Source organism: Diabrotica virgifera, chromosome 5 (genome assembly GCF_917563875.1).
Source record: "Diabrotica virgifera virgifera chromosome 5, PGI_DIABVI_V3a".
Taxonomy (NCBI): domain Eukaryota; kingdom Metazoa; phylum Arthropoda; class Insecta; order Coleoptera; family Chrysomelidae; genus Diabrotica; species Diabrotica virgifera.
Window position 1 is genome coordinate 182,062,667 of NC_065447.1, and position 12,583 is coordinate 182,075,249.

Sequence of the window (12,583 nt, forward strand, 5' to 3'; positions counted from 1 at the left end):
ATCTGAGATTATCTCCGAAAATATTTCTCGCCCACACTAAATCTCCAAGCCCTGAGAAAAAAATTTGTTCAAAAAGGGAAATTATTTGATGATAATACAAATCAGTCCTCAACAAAAATTACAATTCTGGCTGATAATGTATTATCAAATATTCCTTCACACTTTGAAAATCGAAATTTGGTATCAAACGTTCTTCCGCGTTTTAAAAATACAAACTTGGTATCAAACATTCCATCAAATTTTAAAAATCAAAAAGTTTCTAAAGATGTGTGTTATCTATGTGAACTAAATATTACAGAGTGTAAGGAAGGCATTAGGTGCCAAATGTGTCTTAGAACATATCATGTAACTTGCATAACAAGTGTCTATGGCGACACAGATCAAAAGTATGTTTGCGAACCTTGTCAGAATAAAAAATAAAAGTATAATTTGATATATCTAATTTTTGTGTCCACACTCATCACAAAATCCTTGTTTACCCAAACACCTACCTATCTATCTATTTTAACTTACGAATTATTTGGTAAAATATCACTTTAAAAAATGATGGCCAATCACTAACACATAATATGGTATCAATAACTGAAACTGGGTGGCCAATAACTGGTTCATTTGCACATTTACAAAAGAACACATATAAAATATTTTCAGACATGAAAGATTAACATAATAAAATTATTCAATATGTACAAATAATAATAAAATTCCATGATGTTAAAAATAGTTATAATAGGCCACAGTGACAAAACATTTCATAGATATATCGACGTGCTCTCCTTAAGAGGCCAATAACTGATGCTTTTACCCTAGTTACTGATTGGTCTTTGATTAGATTGTTGTTAAAAAACGTGAACACAAAAAAATACAAAAAAAATAATTTACTCAACACACACATTAAATAAAAACTATTATCAGTATTAATTACACGGGAGCTCTAAAATTATCGATTTATATCCCGGAAGACACTTTAACAGTTTTAATTTGACGACCCGAAGGGGAATGACATTATGTCAAAGTGTCACGAGGGCAAAAAAAATGATAATTTTTAATAGCTCTATTGTAACTCGGTAAGATTATTTCATGAATAAAACTGTTTGTTTAAATCATTTTAACTAATATATTATTGATATTTTTACCTGAATATTTGCTAAACCTGTTAATTGGTGTTCACTGTGACAAGTTGTAAAACATTATTTGTCATTGACGTCATTGAATGCATGTTTGCGTAGCAACGAAAGACGTCTGACGTAATACTTGACATCGAGAAATTATCGAAATAAAAATATCAGTAGTAATTACACGAGTGCTCTAAAATCGATTGGTATCCCGACTGACACTTTGACAGTTTTAATTTCACGACACGAAGGGGGGTGATTCTTAGATTAAATTAGATAGTAAGTAAGGATCTATAAAATAGTTACTAAATGGTCTTTGACTAGATTGTTGTATTAAAAAGACAACATAAAAATTTGAAAAAAAAAACAAAAAAATTAATATACTCAACACACAGATTAAATAAAAATTATTATCTGTATTAATTACATGACAGCTCTAAAATTATCGATTTGTATCCCGAGTCACACTTTGACAGTTTTAATTTTACCACCCAAAGGAGAGTGAAATTATGTCAAAGTGTAACGAGGGAAAACCAAATCGATAATTTTTAAGAGCTCAAGAATAATTCTATAAGATTATTTCATGAATAAAAATATCTTTTTAAATCATTTAACTAATATTTTATTGATATATTCTCTTGAATATTTGCTAAATCTGTTTCTTGGTGTTCTCTATGACAAGTTGCAAAACATTAATTGTCATTAATGGCAATATACGAAGGAAATCTGACGTAATACTTGACGATCAAAAATTATCGAAAAAAATTATCAGTAGTAATTGCGCAAGAGCTCTAAAATTCTATATTAATTTTAGAGATCGAGTGCAATTTGTTGCTATTATTTCACGAATAAAACTGTTCAAAACCAAAATTTTATTGTAATTTATTTATGTAAGTACAAATTAGTACAATTAAACAAACAGTTGTTATAAATATTAATTTGACGGTAGAAAGTCATCACTTTTATAATTTTTAAAACATTAATTATCATTAATGTCACTGAATGTATTTTTTCGTAGCAACGAACGGCATCTGACGTAATATATTTGACGACGGGAAATTATCAAAAATTATCGATTTAATTTAGATTTTTCTTCTCTTCTTCTTCTTCTTCTTCTTTTATATAGGCAGTACTGCCTCTTTTTCTTCAACGGTGCCTTTCATTCTGCCCCTAAGTTGTCATTCCATCTTTTCCTTGGGCGTCCTATACTTCTCCTGCCTAACGGTGACTTGTCCCTGGCTATTCTTACTATCCTTGATTCAGACATCCTGCTTATGTGCTCATTCCACTCTTCTTTTCTGTTCTTTACCCAGGTATTTATATTGTCTACTCCACATATGCGTCTGATTTCCTCTTTTCTTACCCTATCCTGTAGTCCTTTTCCAGCAATCCTTCTTAAGATCTTCATTTCGTTGGTTTCCAGATGTCTTCGTGTTTTGCTTGTATCTGGTCTTGTTTCGGCCGTGTAAGTCATAACTGGCCTAATAACTGACTTATATATTCGGGTCTTTGTTTCCAATCTTAGGTGTTTGTTTTTCCAAATTGTGTCGTTTAGGCATCCGGCCATTCTACTGGCTTTAATTATTTGGTCTTTTACCTCTTCTTCGATATTGTTGTCGGCTGATAGATTAATTCCCAGATATTTGAAAGTCATTACTTGTTGTATAATTTGATTGTCTAACTCCAATTTGCATCTTATTGGTTCTTTGGCAATTACTAAGCTTTTTGTTTTTGGACTGATATTTTCATATTCATTTCTTTTGCGTTAATGTTGAACTCGTGCAATAATCTTTGTAGGTCGTCTTCGCACTCTGCTACTAACACGGTGTCATCAGCGTAACAGAGTATTTTTATCTCTCTATTGCCCATTTTGTACCCTCTTTTTTCTTCACTTGTTTTATTATTGCATCCAATATTATGTTAAACAGTAGAGGGCTTAGTGAATCTCCTTGCCGGATTCCTGTGTGTGTTTCTATGGGTTCTGTTATTATTCCATTGACTTTCATCTCTATTTTATTTCTTACATATATGTTTTCTATCAGTTTTATGATACCCAGTGGTAAATTTTTCTCATATAGAAGGTGTATCACATCTTTTAATTGGATTCTATCAAACGCTTTCTCTAGGTCTATGAAACAGAAAAGGCTGGTTTGTTACATTCTAATGATTTCTCCGCTATTTGCCTTATCACAAAAACTGCATCGTTACATGATCTTCCACTTCTAAATCCTTGTTGTTCATCCGATATATTTATGCACGCCATTATTTTCTCCATAAGTATTTTTGTTGTGAGTTTCAGTATAGTGCTCAGTAAATTTATCCCTCTATAGTTACTGGGGTCTGCCCTATCACCTTTCTTAAATAACGCTATCATTTGAGTGGTTCTCCATTCTTCTGGAATTCTTCCTGTATTTATTATTTTACTTATAAGGATATTCAGTTCTTTGTGAAGTCTATCTCCTCCGTACTTTAAAAGTTCATTAGCTATTCCATCTTTCCCAGGAGCTTTTCGATTTTTCATCTTTTTTAATCATCTTTATATCTTCCTCTTTAATTTCTGTTTTCTCATCCGATTCTAATCGTGGTGTTTCCAGTTCTTTGTGGTTAGCTGATTCTCTGTGATTAGCATTTAGATTTTTGTAGCTTTCTGTTGGTCAGAATCTCCTCTGAATGAAATAATCGTCATTAATATCACAAGAGAGCGAAAATAAATTGACAATAATGCGACAATTTTTCGAAAATTTGCAGGGCTCTCGTGGCTATTGCTCAATGACAACCAGTTTGAGAAAAAGTGGAGCATTATGTCCTTATCTATTCTTACTACTTTTATTATTATACGTTACGTATAACTGCATTATTTGTTAATATTTACGTATAAAATGCAAGTCATTGTATTAAAACATTCAGTGACATTGATCCCAATTATTGTGACACAGATTTGTAATCTTGTCAAAGTGAACATCACAGCGAATATTTAGACGAATATATTAATAAAATATTACTTAAAATTATTTATAAATACAGTTTTATTCATAAAATAGTCTTACCGAATTAAACCGATGGCTTAAATTTGCCGATTTGTGTTGTCCTTGTGAAAATTTTACATTAGATGCAGAATTAAAAGTTTACTATGGATATTTCCTTATGCGGCAGTTGTCGAAACTAGGAAACTGGTTGCAATTAAACAGAAACAACCTACTTAAAAAAATTCCCACTGTAATTTTGTACAGTAGAACATTACCGCTGAAATAATAATCTGATTGGACAGAATTAAACACGTGATGAAAAATCTTACTACACGATTGGAATTTAAAATCATTAAAAAATAAAAAAATATGAAAAAATATTTTTAAGAAACGCTTTTCTTTAGTTACGAGTGACTAAACTTAAACATATTATCAAAAAAATCAACCAAAAAGCAAAAAATAAAAAAGAATTGAAAAAATCTAACACATTCATCAGAGAAAAGAGTGTCGCGTCTTCATCGAATAAACGGTTTTCGTACCACGCTTTTCTTTAACGAATATGCTAGATTTTTTCAATTTTCTTTTATTTTTTGCTTTTTGGTTGATTTTTTTATATGTACAATTTTAATCACTCGTAACTAAAGAAAAGTGTTTTTCATAAAAAAAGAATATTTTTTTCATATTTTTAATTTTTTTTCATTTTGTATAAAACATATGATGTACAAACATGAAAGGTAGTCGGAATCGGCAAAAAATTTGAAAATTTATTGTTTATTTATGAAGCATAACGTAAACAATTAACGTAAAAAGTTAAATTATGTATAGTTCATATAATTAGCTACAATATGTAAAAGTTTCAGGTTCCTTCATTGTAAAAAACAAGAGAATTTAAGCATTTTCCGTTAAAATCGTTTTTTATTTAAACAATCAATAAACAAAACAATTTTTATTGACTATTCGTGTATTGTTCCCGCGAATGCATATGTCTGCTAATTTTTAGTCATTTGCATTGAAGAAAAGGCAGTCAAATTAACGTCTAAAAATTGGACCGAAACGATTGAACTAAAGAAAAGCTTTTAATTAATAAATACGACAAAACGAATTCTAATGTTAATTGTAGCACAAAACGTCTCTACCGGTGGTTTTTCTAAGGCTACGATAAAAACACGAATTTTTTGAATTCGAGGTTTGGTTGAAGTTTGGTTTCGTATCGTATTGAAATTTGACACGAATAAACGCCGATTTATATATATAAACAAAAATTATATGAGCGTTCAAAATTTTAAACTTTATTGTTTATTTATGAAGCATAACTTGAGCAATTAACGTAAAAAGTGAAATTATGTATAGTTCATATCATTAGCTACATTCCGTAAAAGTTTCAAGTTTCTGCACTGTAAAAAATAAGATAATTTAAGCATTTTCCATTAAAATCGTTTTTTTTTTTATTTAAACAATTAACCCTTGACTGCGGGAACCTCATTCCGCTCGAGGCACTTTAGGTGGGCGGTTCACGCCCATTCATTCAGAAACCATCTGATGACATTATATATTTTATATTTTGTTTACGTTATATTTTGTCTATACGCAAATAATCGCTAACCGTAGCGAAACGGTTAGCCCTGTTGCATATATGCGTTTCCCGCACATCTCGTGCACTACTGAAATTACGCAAATATGCGGTTCCCGCAGTCAAAGGGTTAATAAACATAAAAAACATTTTTATTGACTATTCGTGTATTGTTTCCGCGAATGCATATGTCTGCAAATTTTCATTCATTTGCATTGAAGAAAAGTCATTCAAATTAACGTCTAAATATTTTATGCAAACTATTGAAGTGAAGAAAAGCATTTAATAACCGATGTTATTTTTATTTCTAAAGCATTCTATTAATCAAAATCTCTATGAATGAAATAATCCTACTAATATAATAACCTTGATAGATAACTAAATAAATTGGAATAAAAAATATAATAGATATAATATATTTAGAATTATTTAGTATTTCGTGAAATTTATTCAAACTTAAACTCAAAGCAAATATTTTAGGGTTGCTATCCTAAACTTACGCTTTAATAATTACATTGACAAATTCCAATTATCCGAATTTACGAATCGTTTAGGAACGGCATAAAGCTTTCACAAGAAATCGATAATCTGATTAAACAATGTATGCATTCTCTACAGGTACAAACACTCGTATATTCTCATTAACCTGCGGTATAACTAAATTCACCGTCTCACACACATTCATAACCCCGGCAATACAAGTCTCCTGAGGTGTCATTTAAACAAAATTTATCCTAGAATTCGCAAAGTAAATTGATATAAATTATACACTAAGGAAAAGATGTATTTTCAGCAGTCGTGTTGCTCCTGACTGGCTCATTATTTTATATTTTCCTTTTTTTAAAAGTTGTTGGTGACACTTGATCATAATTTAAATCGTGTTTGGTGGTAATCGCGAAAAACTTTGGATAAGCAAATTTGAACTTTGTTATTCATTGTGATTTTTTCTAAAAAACTCTGATTAAGCAAAATATCTGTTGAAATTTGAGTTAGAGGTAGCGTTAAAATTGATTGATTAAAAAAAGCATCGCTTTGTATTTGAATACGTTTAACCATGCAGTAGAAGCTTTTATTCGCGAGGTATACGTTCCGTAAATATGCCGCGAATATGGAAACCGTGAATATGGAACCGTAATTTATATGGGGTTATAGGGGATACGTTCCTAAGTGACGAAATAAAAAACCAAATACTTAAAAAATTCAGTTTAATTAAGGTTTTGACAATACAGATTGATTAATTACATATTATCTTCAGCTTTAAGCAATTGTTTAGATTTTAGTTAACTCTTGCTTGGCAGTTTTTCAAAATTGCTTCAATTCAGACTGCTATTCAGCAGCGGCATCAGCATTTTGCCCCTTAAAAATAGGACTTCGTTCCATAAATGGATCAATTTTCATAAAGAAATCACAAAACTCATTTGCCATTCATAAACCTTTACTAAGATTTTTTAAATTAAATGTCAAGTCTGCTTCAAGCAGCAAATATCTCCAAGTCTGCTTCAAGCAAGTCCTGGAAGTCACTTGATTGTAATTGTTCGAACCCATCTCGTCCTATCCCACCCGCAATTTCATCAATTTTTGCAGATTAAAAAACTAAATTTCTATGGGATTCGAGGTATTTCTTTGAATTGGTTCCAATCTTACTTGAATAATAGGAAACAAATAGTTAGAGCAAATGATACTGACTCTAGTCTCAAAAACATTGTATGTGGAGTACCACAAGGTTCAGTATTGGGTCCTCTACTGTTCCTTATCTTTATAAATGACATCGCTAACTTAAAAATCGATGGAAAAATTTTTCTTTTTGCTGATGACACCAGTATCACTTGGAGCAACTCAACTATTGCATCTCTTCATGCAACTATAACTTCTGATTTGCTTACGATAAAAACCTGTTCTGACTCTAATTTACTCTCTTTTAACGTGGATAAGACAGTAGCATTATCCTATAAAAGTGCTCTTCAACCCCTGCTTGTTAATAACAACCATATCTCTACCGTTGATTCTGTAAAATTTCTTGGTATTTTTTTAGACAGCAACCACAAATGGTCCCTTCATATCGATGTGTTAAGTAAGAAACTCGCCTCAGCCTGCTATGCTATAAGATCTGTTTCGAAAGAACTCAATTTAGCATCTTCTAAACTAACATATTTTTCTTTGTTCGAGTCTCATCTTCGATATGGTCTTCCTTTTTGGGGTTATAGTACAGCTGCCCAGTTAGATGTTATTTTTAAATTACAAAAAAGAGCAATAAGGTATCTGTTTGGCCTCAGAAGAACAACACATTGCAGAAGTTACTTCAAAGATCACGGCATTTTAACCCTTACATCTTTATATATTTTAGAAACTGTTTGCTTAATTCGTAAACACATGCATGTCTTTCCAGCAAGGCCTCGTCATGACTACTCCACCAGAAATTCAAATTTTGATGTCTATTTACCGATTCCGTCCTCTGAGTTAGTAAAGAAATCTATATTATATTCCGCAAAAAAACTATACAACCATCTTCCTTTACAACTCAAATCTGCAACATCTTTCCCCAAGTTCCGTAAAATGACAAAAGCTCATCTATCTAAAAGACCATATTATTCAGTAGAAGAGTTTCTTAATGAATAACTAAGAAATTACAGTAATGTACAAGTAACCAAACTTATCTATATTTGGGTGTCACATGCAGCAGCTTAAACTTATTAGTTCCTATGTCTATAAATAGTTTACTTTGTTGTATATTCACTGTGCAATTTCTATAAATTGTTGCAAATATATCGATTTTGTTTTTTTTTTCTTTACTTTATTAACTTATATTTTGTATTTATGTATATTTTTTTTATTGACGATTTATCAAATTTCAGAAAATTGTATTTATTATTGTTATTGTTAGATATTATTTATTTATCTTTTCTGGCTTTAATTAAGCTTTGTCCATAAAATTTGTATTTTCAGTGACAATAAAGCATACTTCTAAAGTTTGAACACAGATTCTTCCTCATTTCCCGCACTCCGAACAGGCCACAGTTTTTTCCAGCATGATTTCAAGTTTGAGTTCTTGTAATGATTCTTTTATGTTTACGATCAAGCATTTCGATTTTAACTTTAAGTGATAAAACTGATTTTTTTCGGATCGAAACCCGTTTTTCATTCTTTTTAGGCAATGATATATTAGGAAGATAGCGGGAGAGACGTGTTACTTAATAACAATTTTTGTAACGAATAAAAAAGTAAAACAATATACACACAATGCAGCTCTTACCAAAGCCTGAAACCTGCAATCATACCCCAGGCTGTGGGTTAAAAATAGGTCGATTTCAGGATATAGTTCAGGAAATTTGAAACCTATCAGGTGTTGTAAAGGACGATGCCAGGAATAACTTCTACTAGAATGTAACCAAAAATATTGTGCGCTTTTTTTATTGCGATTTTCATTTGTTAAATTTGCAAATTTTAAAGATTTTTAATTTTGCAGCTTCGGATATAGATTTTAGAGAAAAACTTTTTAATAGAAATTTGTAGTAAATTAAAAAACCTACAATTTGAGGTACGGTAAGTTTAACTTGGTTAATTGGTTATGGCAAAACAGCCTGCGAAAAATCCAAAATGGCCGTTTTTTACAATTGCATTATTTATTGTACAAATATTTTTTTTTATTTTTTAAAGCTTTAAAATGAAGATCTTTCAATTCCAAACATAAAAAAATTGTAAAGCCAGATTAACGAATTTGTTGCTTAGATATTATAAATTGTTTATCCCAAGAAGTCAAATGTCGAAAGCTATAACATTTTGAAAAAAAATCGTAGAGGGTTGGTGAAACATCTAATCTCCTTCTAAAGAGTTATATTTTCATATACTGATGCAAATAAATGCGTAAAATATTTTTAAACCTCTAATTTTTGTGCCTGAAAATATGGGGGCAAATTTCGTTATAAACATTTAGAACTGAAGCGGCCCTGTACATCCTATGAGTTTTTAACTTACAGATTATTGTTGCTGAAGATGAAACAATGATTTATAAAAAATTAAAAATTTCTACGACGAACTGAAGCCGAGATAATTTTTGGGTTTGAAAATAAGGGGGCAAATTTCGATATAAACATTTAAAGCTGAAGCGGCCCTGTACATCCTATGAGTTTCTAACTTACAGATTATTGTTGCTGAAGACAAAACGAAGATTTCTAAAAAAATAAAAATTTTCTACAACCAACTGAAGCCGAGATAATTTTGTTTTTTTTCATAAGTCGTAGTGCCTTTATTTGTAACAATTAAGAAATTATTTTACAGTCAATGACTAAAGGAAGACTTATGTTATCTTAAAATAAAAATTATTATAAAATATAATTACATTTAATTATTAAAAATTATTTTTAAAATCGGTGCTTCTGCGAGCGGCCGAATTGTGCAAATCGCCCGGGCCTCGATTTTTGACCCTTCGCTTCGTTATCGAACGTATTCGCTTCGTATACTAGACATATACGAAACGAATACGTTCGATAACGAAGCGAAGGGTCAAAAATCGAGGCCTAGGCTCGCTTCAAATCCGCGCGGTCGGAAGATTTTTACGTAACTTGTATTAAATTTTGACAGAAAACAATTTAATAATATTACCATTATAATATACAGTCTATTTACCACTGTATTTGTTTATATAAATAGTCTTGATAAACTTTTATATGTGAAATTTCATTTCTGAAGAAATAATATTACAAAAATAATACATATATATTTGCAAACATACATTTCCAAAATTCGGCCGCTTGCAAAAGCACCGAATTAAAAAATAATTTTTAATAATTAAATGTAATTATATTTTATAATAATTTTCATTTTAAGATAATATAAGTCTTTCTTTAGTCAATGACTGTAAAATAATTTCTTAATTGTTATAAATAAAGGCCCTATGATTTAAGAAAAAAAAAACAATTATCTCGGCTTCAATTGGTTGTGAAAACTTTATATTTTTTATAAATCTTCGTTTTCTCTTTAGCAACAATAATCTGTAAGTTAGAAACTCATAGGATATACAGGGCCGCTTCAGATCTAAATGTTTATAAGGAAACTTGCCCCCTTATTTTCAAATCCAAAAATTAGAGGTTTAAAAATGTTTTACGCACTTATTTACATCAGAATATGAAAATATAACTCTTTAGAAAGATATTGGATGTTTCAACAACTTTCTACGATTTTTTTTCAAAAAGTTATAGCCTTCGACATTTGACCTTTTGGGATAACCAATTTATAATATCTAGGCAACAAATTCGTTAATCTGGCTTTACAATTTTTTTTATGTTTTGAATTGAAAGATCTTCATTGCAAAGCTTTAAAAAATAAAACAAATATTTGTACAATAAATAATGCAATTGTAAAAAACGGCCATTTTGGACCTTTCGCAGGCTGTTTTGCAATAACCAATTAACGAAATTAAACTTACCATAGCTCAAATTGTGGTTTTTTAATTTACTACAACTTTCTATTAAAAAGTTTTTCTCTAAAATCAATATCCTAAGCTACAAAATTAAAAATCAATAAAAATTGCAAATTTAACAAATGAAAATCGCAATTAAAAAAAAGGGCACAATATTTTTGGTTGCATTTTAGTAGAAGTTATTCCTGGCATCGTCCTTTACAACACCTGATAGGTTTCAAAAATTCCTGAACTATATCACGTTTTTTCACCCACAGCCTGTGGTATAACGGCAGAACGCTCTATATTTTGAGTAATATGTAGTTTATTTTACCTAAACATTCTCATTGTTTACAGTCTCAAAAACTTTGACGACGGCGACAGCGAGTTGCCTCAAAGAAACTGCCGATGCCGATAGCTTTTGGAAATTTAATGTAGGTGTAGTTGTAATAAGGTCAATTTTATTTTGACATGGTATTACCAAATGCTTATTTACGTATATTATAAAATTCGATCCGCGAATAAAGAAATCTGGGGCCGCGAATATAGAAATTGGGTCACATTTTTTTAATCCGCGAATAGTGAAAACGCGAATAAAGGAAGCGCGAATAAGGAGCTTTTACTGTATTCCTACAATCTATCGTCCAGATTCCAGATCGATATTTGTAGGATATACAGAATTAACAGAATGCCGATTATATGTAATTATTAAAATTCGTAAGAGGCTCTTACTGACAACCACACACCTACGTCTTTCGGGTCTTGGGGACTAGAAATTCTCAGCCTTCCGTATAAATTTAGAAGTTCTTAGCTTTTTTATATAAAAAGAGGCTATTTTACGCGTTGCGATTTAAAAATATTTAAAGTGTTTTTGCTGATAAGTGGAAATATTTTAACTGTAGATTCCCGACCTCAAAATAAGGTTTAACCAAATCATCTGGTCCGAAATGGTTTAAGGGAGCCAGAGCTCTTTGCTGATGGCTCTTGTAATTAGTTTTTCGTTAACCTTTAACTACCCGCGCATCAAGTTATAACATAACTACACGCGTGGCGTACTTTATACGCCACAAGAAAATTAACTTAAAAACAGCGGATTTGTTTATTTTTTTTTTTTGAAAAATACACTTAGTTGTTTGTTATAAACCTTATTCGGCATCAGTGAATACCTGGAGTTCCTTTTCAGTAAGCCAATTGGGATTTATAACTGGAATCATGGAATAACGGGATTCCATGATAAATAAAATTACTAATTTTTTTTATTTAAACAATATAAATACACCTAATCTACAAGATTAATCAGTATTTTTTCTTTAACCTAATTTCCCCAAAAAATTTTTGTAAACTAGATGTCACCTGGTCCATCCTAGCTTTTTTTTACATGAAATGTCCACTTCTTTGTTGTGGCTACACAGCACAGCACTGACTCTGCTTTTCACTAATTGCTCACGTATTTGTTGTGGCTACAATACAATGCACAACACTAACTAAGCCCGGCACAACTTCACACATTACACGAGCTCGAACGGTTTAGTCCTCT